This window comes from Copadichromis virginalis, linkage group LG17, assembly GCF_057382275.1.
Source record: "Copadichromis virginalis isolate Kocher_CV1m ecotype Utaka linkage group LG17, C_Virginalis_male_GT1.1, whole genome shotgun sequence".
Lineage (NCBI taxonomy): Eukaryota > Metazoa > Chordata > Actinopteri > Cichliformes > Cichlidae > Copadichromis > Copadichromis virginalis.
Window position 1 is genome coordinate 38,591,836 of NC_140634.1, and position 12,866 is coordinate 38,604,701.

General features: G+C 38.8%; 1 protein-coding gene across 3 annotated transcripts in view; it reads right to left on the reverse strand.

Annotated features, from left to right (window-relative positions):
* Positions 1–2,084, reverse strand: part of sgip1a (SH3GL interacting endocytic adaptor 1a) — an 80,697-nt gene extending 78,613 nt beyond the window's left edge. For 2 of the 3 annotated variants that reach the window (XM_085435825.1, XM_085435824.1), the window contains exon 1: positions 1,714–2,083. The gene's annotated coding sequence lies outside the window, so the exon portion shown is untranslated. Of the gene's footprint in view, positions 1–1,713 lie in introns of all 3 variants that reach the window. The other variant, XM_085435827.1, reaches the window with a different exon arrangement.
* Positions 2,085–12,866: the final 10,782 nt, after the last annotated feature.

The window sequence follows — 12,866 nt, forward strand, 5'->3', positions numbered from 1 at the left end:
CACGACTTTTGGCCAAGTCTTAATTTGAATAAATATGCTTCAACACTTTCTCTCAGAGGATCTGACTTAACTGCTACTTTCTCACACGTGTTTACGCTGGTGCCACCGCTGATACAGGACGGAAGTGACAGAATATGAGCCAGCCCTCCGCCTCAGGTAGCTGTGTGGGAATCATCACATGCAGCAACACCAGTTTTAAATGACAAACTGAAAAAATGCACGTTGAACGGACACGGATTCCATCACATGTTTATGACGTACAGGCTGGCCTTTTGTATTTTGATTCAACTACCCGCCCCCCTCCGTAGGCATAAACACCGCAGTTCTTACAAAACATACTCCATCAGATTTTCCTGTAAATTTCCCTAACAAATGCTGAGCCAAACCTCACGATGCATTGAGCTCAGTCAACATCGACATGAATGAATCGACTGCAGTACGCTAATGGCAAAACACAATTACTCAACCATTTAATCAAAAGTCACCATTTCCCTTCTCCGGCTCTCCCACAGCATGAGCTGGATTGGAACATTGTGTAATGAACGTGAACTAGCTGCTACTGTCTCCATTGTGCTGCTCCAAAACGCTGACAGGGGAGCGCTGAACTCAAGACCCTTGGTGACTAATGTCTGCAACTGAGCCAGTCCAGACTACAGAGGCTTGCATACCCAAAGGCACTCTTTTCATAAAAGCATTGGTGAATATCAGGGACAAAAGACTGTGTATTTGAAATTTACTGCTGGAAAGAAGGTCCCAAGTGTTTTAATCACCGACAAATACACTTCTATCTTTCTGGTTTCACAACTAAGATGGGTCAAAGAGGTCAACGGCAAACATTCATACTCAAATAAAACAAGAATCTTTAAGGACCACAGTTAATCAGCTGAGTTTTAAAATGTAAAGGCCTTGGGCAAAAACATACTCTGGTACAACACTTTATAGGTAAAAAAAAGAATGGTAAAATGCACCGCAATGCTGATTTAATGTGCACGCATCATTCATGTGAACTTGCACAGCTATAACTCACGAGATTAGTTTCTGTCCCTGAGATTTGGGAGTTTTTTCCAATTCCCTGATGTGGTTCCTGTTACTAAAAAAACAAAAAAGGTTTCAGTTACATTTCTAGTACGCAAGATGTTCTTTACAGGACCTCAATGAATACAAGTGGATCAATAATATTAATAAGTGTTGGTAAATAGTACCTGAGTCATAGTTACTTTATTTTAAACCCTATGGTATTCTATGTAAAACCAGTTCAGTTATGTTACTTCTGGCCTGTTGCTGGAGTCTCCTACTTTCCCCAAGTCAAGTAACATTGCCATGTTTTAATGTTCTTAACAATCTAAAGTCAATTTGAGTACGGACCTGTGCTACGTCAAAGGCATGGCTACTGAGTTATACATAACGGTGGAAATGGCTCTGTATAAGTGCCGAGCACCAGCCCACCTTTAAAGTAGTGCTACATGTTTTTGGACTAAGCTAGCTTAGTATATGTCATGATTCATTTAGCTTTACTATATCGTTTTAGCGAGCAACAGTAGGTAAAGCCCTGCACACCACTTGAAAAGCGCGACACACACATTAAATTAATGAGTTTGCGTTTAGTACTATTGCTTCACCTGTAGCTGACAGTTAGAAGCATCCCAGTAAGCTTTACTTTTGACTCGCTTGTTAACTTTTACCCTTTTTTCCCCTTAAAATTACAATACTTACGGCAGTTTGGAAAGTTTTGGAGATTGTTCTTCTTAAAGCTTTTCTGATGGGGTAAAACCAAACAAACTCTTTCTCCTGTTCAACAGGGAAAACTAAGGCGGGTTAGCCACTCAAACACTCAAACGTTGTTAATTACCGTCAGGCAAGACATGGCTGCCGGAAGTGACATATTACCTTGCTTGTTACTGGAACCAATGGAATAAATAAATATAGTTTAAAATAAATAAATAAATAAAAATAATGAACAAATAAATAAGTGGAATAAAATATAATAAAATTGGAGTAACGTTCGTAATGCACGTGACAGGCGATAACAAGCAAAGTCGCTAAATGACCTACCGCTACTTTTCTTTTCTTTTTCCTTTCTTTTCTGTTTTTTTCTTCTTCTTTTTTCTTTCTTTTTCCTTTCTTTTTTGCTTTTTTCTCTCTTTCTTTTCTCTTTTTTTCTTCTTCTTTTTTCTTTTCTCTTCTCTTCTTTCTTTTCTGTTTTTTTCTTCTTCTTTTTTCTTTTCTCTTCTTTTTTTCCTTTTTCTTTTTTTCTTTCTTTCTTTTTTTTCTTTTCTTTCTTTTCTCTTTTTTTCTTCTTCTTCTTTTTTCTTTCTTTTTCCTTTCTTTTCTGTTTTTTTCTCTCTTTCTTTTCTCTTTTTTTCTTCTTCTTTTTTCTTTCTTTTTCCTTTCTTTTCTGCTTTTTTCTCTCTTTCTTTTCTCTTTTTTTCTTCTTCTTTTTTCTTTTCTCTTCTCTTCTTTCTTTTTTCTTCTTTTTTTCCTTTTTCTTTTTTTCTTTCTTTCTTTCTTTTTTTCTTTTCTTCTTTTTCTTTTTTCTCTTCTTTTTTCTTTCTTTTTCCTTTCTTTTCTGCTTTTTTCTCTCTTTCTTTTCTCTTTTTTTCTTCTTCTTTTTTCTTTTCTCTTCTCTTCTTTCTTTTTTCTTCTTTTTTTCCTTTTTCTTTTTTCTTTCTTTCTTTTTTTTCTTTTCTTTCTTTTTTCTTCTTTTCTTCTTTTTCTTTTTTCTCTTCTCTTTTTCTTCTTTTCTTCTCTCTTTCTTTTTATTCTTTTTTTCTTTTTCTTTCCCTTCTCTCTTCTTTTCTTTCTTCTTTTTTTTCTTCTTTTTTTCTTTCTTTTTCTACCTACCGCTACCAGACTCTTCCATTCAACAGGTGTGCTTGTTTCCACCTGTTAGGTGCTTTATGCAATTTGGAATTTGTATTATTTATTATTATAGCTAATCGAGACGCAATTACGTGGGTGAAGTCATACATACATACTGAACTGTAAACATTTATAAAATATTAGCAGGTAGAAATATTTTCATATATTTGTACCCCCAAATGGTTGTCACTTCCGGTTAGAAGTCTGGCTAACGTACAAGAAGAAGCGAATTTTTTTTTTTTTTTTTTTTTGTAGTTAATACATTTTACATGTTGTTATTACTGTCTTCAAAACAGCAGTAAGTGTCAAATGACCTACTCTATGGGAGTTATGGGTTCCATATTTAAAAAATGCTGTGTAATCGATATTTAACCTCTCAAACGCTGAAAAGAAGATTATGCTAAGCAGCCTCGGATGTAGTCTGCCAATCTTCTAAAAGAGATGACTGGTCTTGGTGTCCGCTTACGGACTTCAGCAATGTACACTCATGAGATAAATAAAGTGTATTCAGATATTACATATGCGAGTAACACGTTTTTCTGTTTATTTTCATTTTTCACACCCATCATTTCTCAGAATTTGTATTCAGATACCACGCGTGAAACACCTGGAGGTCCTGTTTCACTCGGTCGTCTAATCCATATCTGTCCATCAGCTGCTGCAGCAGCCTCCCCACACACCCAAACTATTGGTTAATATTTAATCAAACCCGTCCAGGAAAGTAATTTCCTCCAGCAAATCACAATATTTTGTCACGCAGTCTGATGGTGTTGCATAACAAGAAAGTCTTTTCCCTGTTCGGTCACATTTTTTTATTATTTAACAACACCGAGTCTAGTTTGGCCCGAGCATGCAAACCACACCTGATCGTTGAGCCTCTTCTTTAGTCGTGTACAGAAAAGCCTGTTATTTTTCAAAGCATTAATATAGCATTCTGGTAACAGTGCCTTTGTCGCTACAGGTTTAACTTATCTTTTAGATGAACATTTGAGCCTAAAGGCAATGGCTTTGTGTGTGTGTGTGTGTGTGTGTGTGTGTGTGTGTGTGTGTGTGTGTGTGTGTGTGTGTGTGTTCCATCTGCAGTTCTTGGTCACAGCTAGACTAAATGTGGCATTATTCAGTGTAGCAAACATAACATGTACATTTAGATTGTAGTCATTCAGTCGCTTTAAAATGTGTGCACAATTAGACCTGACCTGAAACTTAGTTTGATACACTAGTTCTGCAATACATCCTTCAGTTAATTATCTATTTATTTTTTATTAAACATAAAATAAATTATATAAAAAAAAACCCTCAGTATTCAAAGACTTAGACTAAGAAGATTAAGTCATTTTTGAACACGAGGAGCTTGAGGCTAAGACCTTTTTTCCCTCTAAAAAAATAAACAGCTGATTATTAGAATTGTTGTTCCCAAATAAACCGTCAGTCATCTTAAACAACTTTCTTAAAGAAAAGAAAAAAAAACTAAAAATAAACAAGAGGTTACTAACTTTACTAGGATTTACTCAGTTAAACAAATGCTAAATATTATAGAGTACTATACAAAAGTCTTCAGCCACTCCAGTAGTTCTCCAGGCCTTTCAAAGTTATTTGGCTGCCTTTTCACTCATTTTCAGTCCGGTTCTTGTTACCAAACCATTTTTAAGCCACTTAACACAAACACAAACCTATGATTAAGTCAAGCATACAAAGGTCCCTATAACTCAAGGGATGAGCCAGTGCTTTGTCTACACATAACAGACAACTTGGCAAAGGACCAATTTTAAATAGTATTTTTAGTTTGTCACCAGCAGGTCTGACAGGCATAAAATAGTATTTTTGCTCCATGATAGTTATCCCCAGTTGTGCAGCGTGTCTTAAAAAATGAGGAAACAGGCAGGCCTAAGAAAAAACAAAACAAATGAGAAACACTATCTACAGCAGATGAATAGTATGTGAAAGTCATGCCCTTAAGAAACAGAAAACAAATCCAGCAACGCCCTGACACAGGACCCGAGGGATGCATCTGACCCTTCAGCTGGACCAAAGTCTTATCAGAAAGTGTCTCAGTGGAAGAGTGGCAGTCAAGCAGCTATTCTCAAATAAGGGAAACTGGAAGAACTTCTCTCACAGACTGATTTAGCTCCACTGCCACAAGGACAGATATCGGCACTTATCACATCACAACCTCAATACTACAATATAGCTGATAGAGAAGCAAAATAATAGTAATGATGATACTAATGATAATATAATCATTTCAACTGCTAGAACAAACGAAACTCCCAAATATGAGATGAATGACAAAGTTCTCCTTTGCCGTGATCTGATGGGAGACCACCGTCAGAGCAGGTGACCCGACCAGGCTGAATCAACTGATCAGGAAGTCCGGATCTGTGATTGGCTGCATAGTGAAGAAGAAAGGGTCCGTTTGAATGACGCTCTTCAGTTGTGAATAGGAGTTATGCATCCAAGTGTTTGTATCTGCTGTCTGACGCGTTGCCTGCATTTGACTGTGCTGATGTTATCCAACAGAGGAATGTCTGGAGAACGTGTCTCCTTATTCAACTCCAGTGCAGTTGCCGTGGCAACCTGATCGACACAATGGCTTGGTGGACCCTGCGATATAATACAAGAGAAAAAACCCGTGTCAAAGTCCCAGTTCAGTGCGTCTCCTGTCTGGATGGCTTTCTCTCGCACGCTTCCTGCCTTATCCTCACTCTGCTCATTCACGTGCGCACACTTGTGCAGCACTCACCATAATCACTTAGTGAAGGATGCAAAAGGACAGTTTAATCACAGCAAAGTAGCTCAAACGCAGTGAAAAAATACATGTAAGTGAAAGAGGGAGACTACCATGTTTTGAATTGTCTAATTCATGTGGTTAAATCGTGGTTCAAGCCTCTTTTTTTCTTTCTTTAAGTGTTGTTTTGGGTTTGAGTTCATCTTTTCTTTGTTTTACTCAGAATCCCCGAAGCTGAGACTCACCCTTCTGAAGAATACACACCAATCTTCATTTCCTGTCCACCACAAATTCTTTTTCCTGTAAGGACTGAGCACATAAGTGTTCAGAACTCACATTATCTTCAACCACAATTTTTACCCAGGTTTGTTCCACTCCGCCGGGATGACCAAGACCAGGACACGTTTGGTTCAACTAGCTGGAATAGATCAGCGCTCTGGGAAGAGTGTGTAGAGAGAAGTGGGATAATAAAGGAGAAGTAGCTCTACATTAAGTTAGAATTAAGGAAAGAAGTAGCGCAGTCCCTATTTAATTCAGTTTATTCTTATTTTTCTTTCTCCATTTTATCCAAATTGACAAGGAGACAACCATAAAACCCTGTGTGGCAAACATCACTACAGATCTGTGTCATGTTTGTCTATGTTCAGGCTTGTTAGCCAACACAAACACACACATTTCTTTCTGTTTGACTTTGAGCCTGAATTAACAGATTTTTTTTCCGGCCACTTGGGGGCAGCGGAGACAAGTTGTGAACATCATCATGACTTTGTTGCCAGCTGGTTATGTAGACCTACGGTATTTGTATTACTGCGTTATTACTTATGAACTGCCTCTCACTTTCTATCTCAGTCTTAGAATCAGTGTAGCCACTGATAGGTTGCACGCAAGTTTATCAAGTGACCCTCATTTTAATTGAAAGATCTCTTTTTCAAGAGAGACCTTTTACAAAAAGTGTTGTACAAAGGTCTCCCTGACACAGCTACATAACAAAAAAGACACATTATACACATTCACAAATTAAGAAGAACACGTGCAAGAGTAGATATGTGAAAACAGGCTTTTTAAACGTGGAATCAGAGTATGCAGCTTCATAGTTTTTTGGGGGGTTTTTGTAGCTTGTTCCTATTTTTCCAAGTTCAGTGTACAACAGGTACAAGAACATCTAATGTCAAAATGTCCTGTAACCTCACTTGTAAGTACTGTGTTTCCCATCCTCTCTTTATATAAGATAAAATAACAAGTAAGAAGAAAAAGTGTCATATCACAGTCACATTGTTAGAGGTTGATTATTAGGTGTGCTGTTTAATTGACCACAACCTGCTTTTATATATTTAGTTTTCTCTCTTTGTTTAACGCATAGTTTTTTTTTTAAATTTTGTATTGTAAATCTTTTTATATTAACATATATTTTATTTGGTATTATATTGCATTTTAGATATAATTCCAGTTTTCCAGGTGAAATAAAATTCTGGCCGATATTCTGATGTATACTCTGCTACACGCACCGTTTGTGCTTATAAACAGAGTCGGAGCTGCTAAATGTATGACAGACTACTTATGTGCTATATAAATACATGTATAAAGACAGGCCTTACTTTCTTATATTTCTCCAACTTAAATTTTCTAAGTTGAGGTTTTTGCTGTACAAATTGATTGTAACATTTTCTGGAACAAATCTAGGGCTTCGGTACAATTTTACGTACTTTTTAAAAGCCATTAAATATTTCACTGTGGTCACAGGACCATTCTCCGGCACGATGACCCCAGATCGAGCCTTGCGGCTAAGCTGAGTGTGCCTGCCATTAACTATAAATGCTCTGAAGTGCAGGCGATTACTGTAAGGAATGACATTACACAACAGCAGTGAGGGAAAAACACACGTTTGTCATCACAACGTCTCACGCAAGCCAAAGGGATTGTTAACATGTGCTGCAAACCTCTGGTTTGGCTGTGCGAGGGAAACAAATGGTTTATAAACTTTAGTACCAGAGGGCTCGGTGACGCAGCTGCGAAGAAACGAAAGAACAAGGAAGTGCGATGCAGTGAAATTGATAGTTCTTCAGGAAAAGAAACTCTGATTCTCAGGAATTCCCCTCCTTTAGTCAGTGGAATGAAGAAATGAGAGCTTATTTTTTAAATTGTTTCTCATGTTGGTGAGTCAAAGGAAAAGATGTTGAATACAGGGGTACTTTGGTTGGTGAACATCACAGCCTTTAAGATGGTTAGTGCCAAGCTAGGCAGAGTCTGTTTATGTCTTATGCTTTTTATCTTTCAAATTGTTGTGAGCGCCGTTAAATGTCACAATAAACACGACACTTTCCACCTGTTCATCATTAAAGTCAATGCAGAGAAAGATAGCTGTCAGTCAAATTTCGCTATGACGCCAGTGGCGTCATCAGATCCATCAGATATTTAGCGCCATCTCCGACTTTGTCTTGTGAAATTAAAGAATAAATATGTGTTCTGGTTGAAACTGAAACATGAAGCAGTCCAGTACATAAATAAATGAAGAAAGACAATCGAGAGAATAAATCTTCTTGGATGATTCTAGCGAGAGGAGCAACAATACGGTCGCTCTGTGAGGTGCAAGTCATTTAATATTTGTTACCTGTTCGCTTTCAAAGCTCCACTATTGGAGTCCTAATTCTGATCAAGTGTGCACAAAGGATCTCACAGTATCTGGGTGTGGCAAGTTGTGTTGAAGCTGTTGTAAACCTCGCCAACACCACACTGTGCACTGTGCACACTGCATTTTGTTTCCTCTTTGTTGCATTGTATGTAGTCTGGGAAACAGTGCTTAAACCTGACTTTTTTCTTTCTTTCTTTTAAAGCTGCACTTCCTGTTTCACCTGCTTTGCCTTCTCAGCATCATATTCTCGGCTGCAGGTGTGGCAACGTTGGGTGTGGTGGGAGCAGAGTAAGATTAGATAATGCTTTTCACCACTACCCACATTAACAATTGTTGCCAGTATGTTTCCAGTGCTTGCCGCTAATATTAATGCGCCTGCGCAAATGTTGCTATGACAACACTGAAGATTTTTCCCATAGTTGTCTGCATGTGTGTGGCTATACTTCTGACTAACATCCCTAAAAATGACACCAGGTTATTGTTTTTTCTTTTCTCTACAACCTGTTCGCCTTCCATCCTCATAAAAAATTGCTTGCTTCTTAAATGACATTGGTTCAGAAAGCAAGTAATCAGTTGCAGTCTGGAGCCTTGCAATAAGGACTTGTTGAGGTTCTTTAAACAGGCTGTCTGTGGTGATTCTGTGCACCCTCATCCACTTCATCATCTCTACTCTAATTGGCTCTGGGGATAAAAATAGCCGCATGTATCCATCACAAGACTGATTTACTTGCTTTCCTGAAAGCCAGTGTAACTGCAGTGAAACTGTAAAGTGTAACTGCTTGTTTTACTTTTCTTTTTTTGTCTTGTACGAATGTGTTTTTATAAACGTATTGTTATTATTTTCTCATTACAAAAGGAGGGTCTTAATTACAGAAATGATTAAATTCAGAAAATGCATCAACAGCGAGTTGAAAGGAAATCGTCAGTTATCAAATCAATATTTTCTTCTTCACTAAACGATCTCCTCGTGGATGTAAAGGAGCTCAGTAATTCTTCATGCAAATTCAAATCAATTCCCAAGCTTGTCATTTTCTCCAGTATATTTCTCTGAGAGCAGCAGCAGTGTTTGACCCAGCTGGCCCTACAGCCAGCTATAAAACCACAATGACGCAAACGCAGAGGCCACATCATTTGCATTAAAAGAGAAGATATTTAACCCTGTGTGGTCACCACAACTGTGTCCTGTTACACAGCCAGCCCTAAAAAAGCCTGGGTACTGAACGTATCCTGTATGTGTGATCTCCCACTTGAATCTCTCAGAATCCTAAACTTAGACACTCCATACCAAGCAGAGAAAATAATCTGTGCAAGGTGTTAATTCCTTATTTACATAAATAAAACTTTGATCGCCAGAGAACTTAAATGTTATCTGCAGGCTCATGCTCGCATGCAGTCTGCATTCTCTCACACAGATGGTGGTTATATGTTTAGCTGTCATCAAGAAAGCTGCAGAGAACGGTCAACATCTAGGAAGTTTGTGAAGTTTCCAGAAATGAAATGCACTTTTTTTAAAACTGCAGATTTTCAAATACTTTGCTTTCCTGTCAAATGAAAACAGAAACCTCCCTTTTTAAGGTGAAGATGTCTTTTAGGATCCAGTGAAGACCGAAGCGCAGTCGGGAAAGTTTGGAAAAGTGAATATTGAGCATTAGCACTCAAATCAGCTCTCTGCTGTCACTTCATAATCTTGCCCAAAGACACTTTGGTCTTGCAGAGTGGAGGATTGAAGCATCAACCTTTAAAAACGCCCGTCTTCCTTCAGCTGTCCGTGTGTTTGTGTGCACGAGGCTGAAGTTAAAAGAGTTCTGAGCATTATAAAAATCAGCCAGGTTTCCAGACATCGTTTGAGCCTTCATCTTTACAGTTACCTGCTTGTGCACCTGCTGTGTATATAAACCGCCCTGTGGAAGCCCCCTTCCTCTGTGGATTTCCTCCAGTACATCCAAACACCCATTCATCTTGATTTTTGTTTTGAGCAGTGAAGAGGAAGTCCAAAGGAAGCGGAGCACAGGACAGGTGGTGAGCAGAGATTGTTTGTTTTCTCCAGTTGTGAAACTGTGATTGTTGTCTGTGCAAAATGTAAATACATGTGAGGATTTTCTTTACATATCAAACCCATATGTTTACATATGTACTCTTTTAAAGCAGAGCTTTTCACTGTTCCTCCAGCTGAGGTCATGCATATTAAAAGTTTCTCTTACTGGCAGCATCTATACGCTGAAAGCTGATTATTGCACTGATTTAAAAATGTAACAATAATTCATCGACACTTTTGTTGTTGTTGGTTTTTGGATATATTTTTATGTCCTTTAAAGCACGCCAACATGCTCCCCCTGCTCTTTCCTCCTCCTTCCTTTTCTCTATTCTGTCTCATTCATCCACATCTAGGATACGCTTGGGATTTTCCCAGCCTCCAGCCAATTCCCTATTATTTCCTATAAGCCTACAATTTCCTTTTCTGGCCTGAAAACATCCCTCATCTTTTTCTTTGTGCCACACAGGGGAGAAGTTAAGTGGTGTCATTTACCTCAACTGGTGGGAAATGCGTTGCTCTGTTTTTAGCTTCGTTAGATGACTCTCCCATCCCCGTGGAACTGCATGCCTTCGAAATAGAGTGCCAGTCATATGCACGTAAGCGGTTCCATCAAATCAAATCCCTTCCTTTTACTGGGTTATGTCTGAAGCAAGAGATTTCCAGAGGGAAATTGGAGAGGAGGAAGGGGAGTTGGAGGGGATATAGAGCTACTGACAGATATAGAGTATAAAATTTAAAATAAATTTAACAATAAGCACTTACAAATGGAAATGAGAGGATCGGAGAGGGAATAAAAGAGACTAAGGTGATATAACTCACTCATAATTGTCCTTTAAAGCAAGGTTATAGTGGGTGCAAACGCAGACAGCCTCAGAGCTCTTGTTGTCACTGGGATGTTGCATATGAAGGGTCATACATGAGAATTACTCAAGCCTCTTACCCATGTCATGCTTCAAGTCTTTAGGTAAGAAGAATTTCTCCTCACTCAGAAGCCTCCGTGTGGCCACATGCCGCAGATCAGTTGCTGCCTCCAGCTCTGTCTTTCTTTCAGAAAATATAACATTTGTTTCTATTTATTCGCCAATGACACTCAGATCTATGTTCAACTGAAGAGAAGCTCTTCTTCTCCACTAGAACCCTTCCCCTGGATGGCCTCTAACTTCCTTAACTTTAATGAGAACAAATGTTTGGACGATCCCAGCACGTCTCATTTTAACCTGCACAGTCTTCAGCCTCTTATTAAGTCACACGCCAAAAATTTGGGGGTTATATTTGACAGCAATATCACCTTTCAAAAACAGATTACAGAGTATCTTTTAAAAACTTTGAACAGGCGATCCTTGTTGGACTATTCTAACTCTTGGAGTTAGTCGGACCTGCCTTGCAGGACTGCAGTTGGTCCAAAGGCTGCAGCTCGTCTTCTGACACGAACTAAAAGACGTGAACATATTTCTCCGGTGCTTGGCTCTCTTTGCTGGCTCCCTGTTCACTTCAGAATTGATTTAAAAATGTTATTGTTGACTTACAAAGCCCTGAATGGACAGGCTCCCGGGTATTTGTCGGACTTATTGCAGCCTTATGCGCCCTCTAGATCTCTTAGATCAAATGATCTTTTAGCCGTACCAAGCTCGAGGCTGGTTCACAGAGGCGATCGAGGGTTTGGGATCGTAACGATAAAAAACACTGTAAACCATAAATTTCACACCCGAGCCTCCCGGTACCAAACGACTCATGGACCGGTACTGGCCCGGGGGTTGGGGACCACTGTGCTACATAAATAAAAAACGATAAACTTTCTATAAAATGAAATTCCATCACTGTGTTTGGTGGTTTGAGCAGCAACTCTGCAGTCATTTGCAAAAAAAGAGGCAGCTTCATGCTGCAACACCTGCGTCCACTTTGCAAAACTGCCCTTATTATGTTTTTAAAGACAGAAGTTGTGGTAAATAGACAAAAAAGTCAATTACTAATGGCACAGTGTTATGTACTGTGGGATGCTCCCAAAGGGTTCTGGAGCCTGTAAACCCTCCAGTTAAAATAATAGGCCAATAGAGCATTCCTGGAAATATTGCTTAATCAAGCATATTTGCCTCCTCTTCCCGGCTACATACAAAGTCTCACATGTTATACAAAGCGGCTTAATAATGTAGCAATAAAACAGCTTAACTGTCTGCATCCTTTCCAGTAAATATCAGTAGGGAGTCACTGCAGGAGGTGCTGCAATAAACCAAGAACCAAATTGAGTAGAGATGGAGCTTGCAAGCATTCAGAGAGCGTGCACCACCACTCGGGTCCTCGTTTAAAGAGAAGGTTTTTGTCTTTTTTCAGCCTTAATTTGGAATAGCGCTGATGAATCTGATATGGAAATATTATCTCAGAAGAGTTTGCGTGCACTTTTTAAAATCTAGTTATGTTGATCACAGGTATTTACATATGGAGCCTGAAGTTAGGCCTCACCTAACACCTGCTGCTCAACACTCACAGCTTGGCCCAGAGAGATGGCTAAATAAAGATAACGAGTCGAGACTTTCTAGTTTTGAAATACTTTGCATTTATTTTGCATAGCAATGCAGGTCAATGCAGCTACCTTTAAAATCATTTATTGCAATAAAAACTGC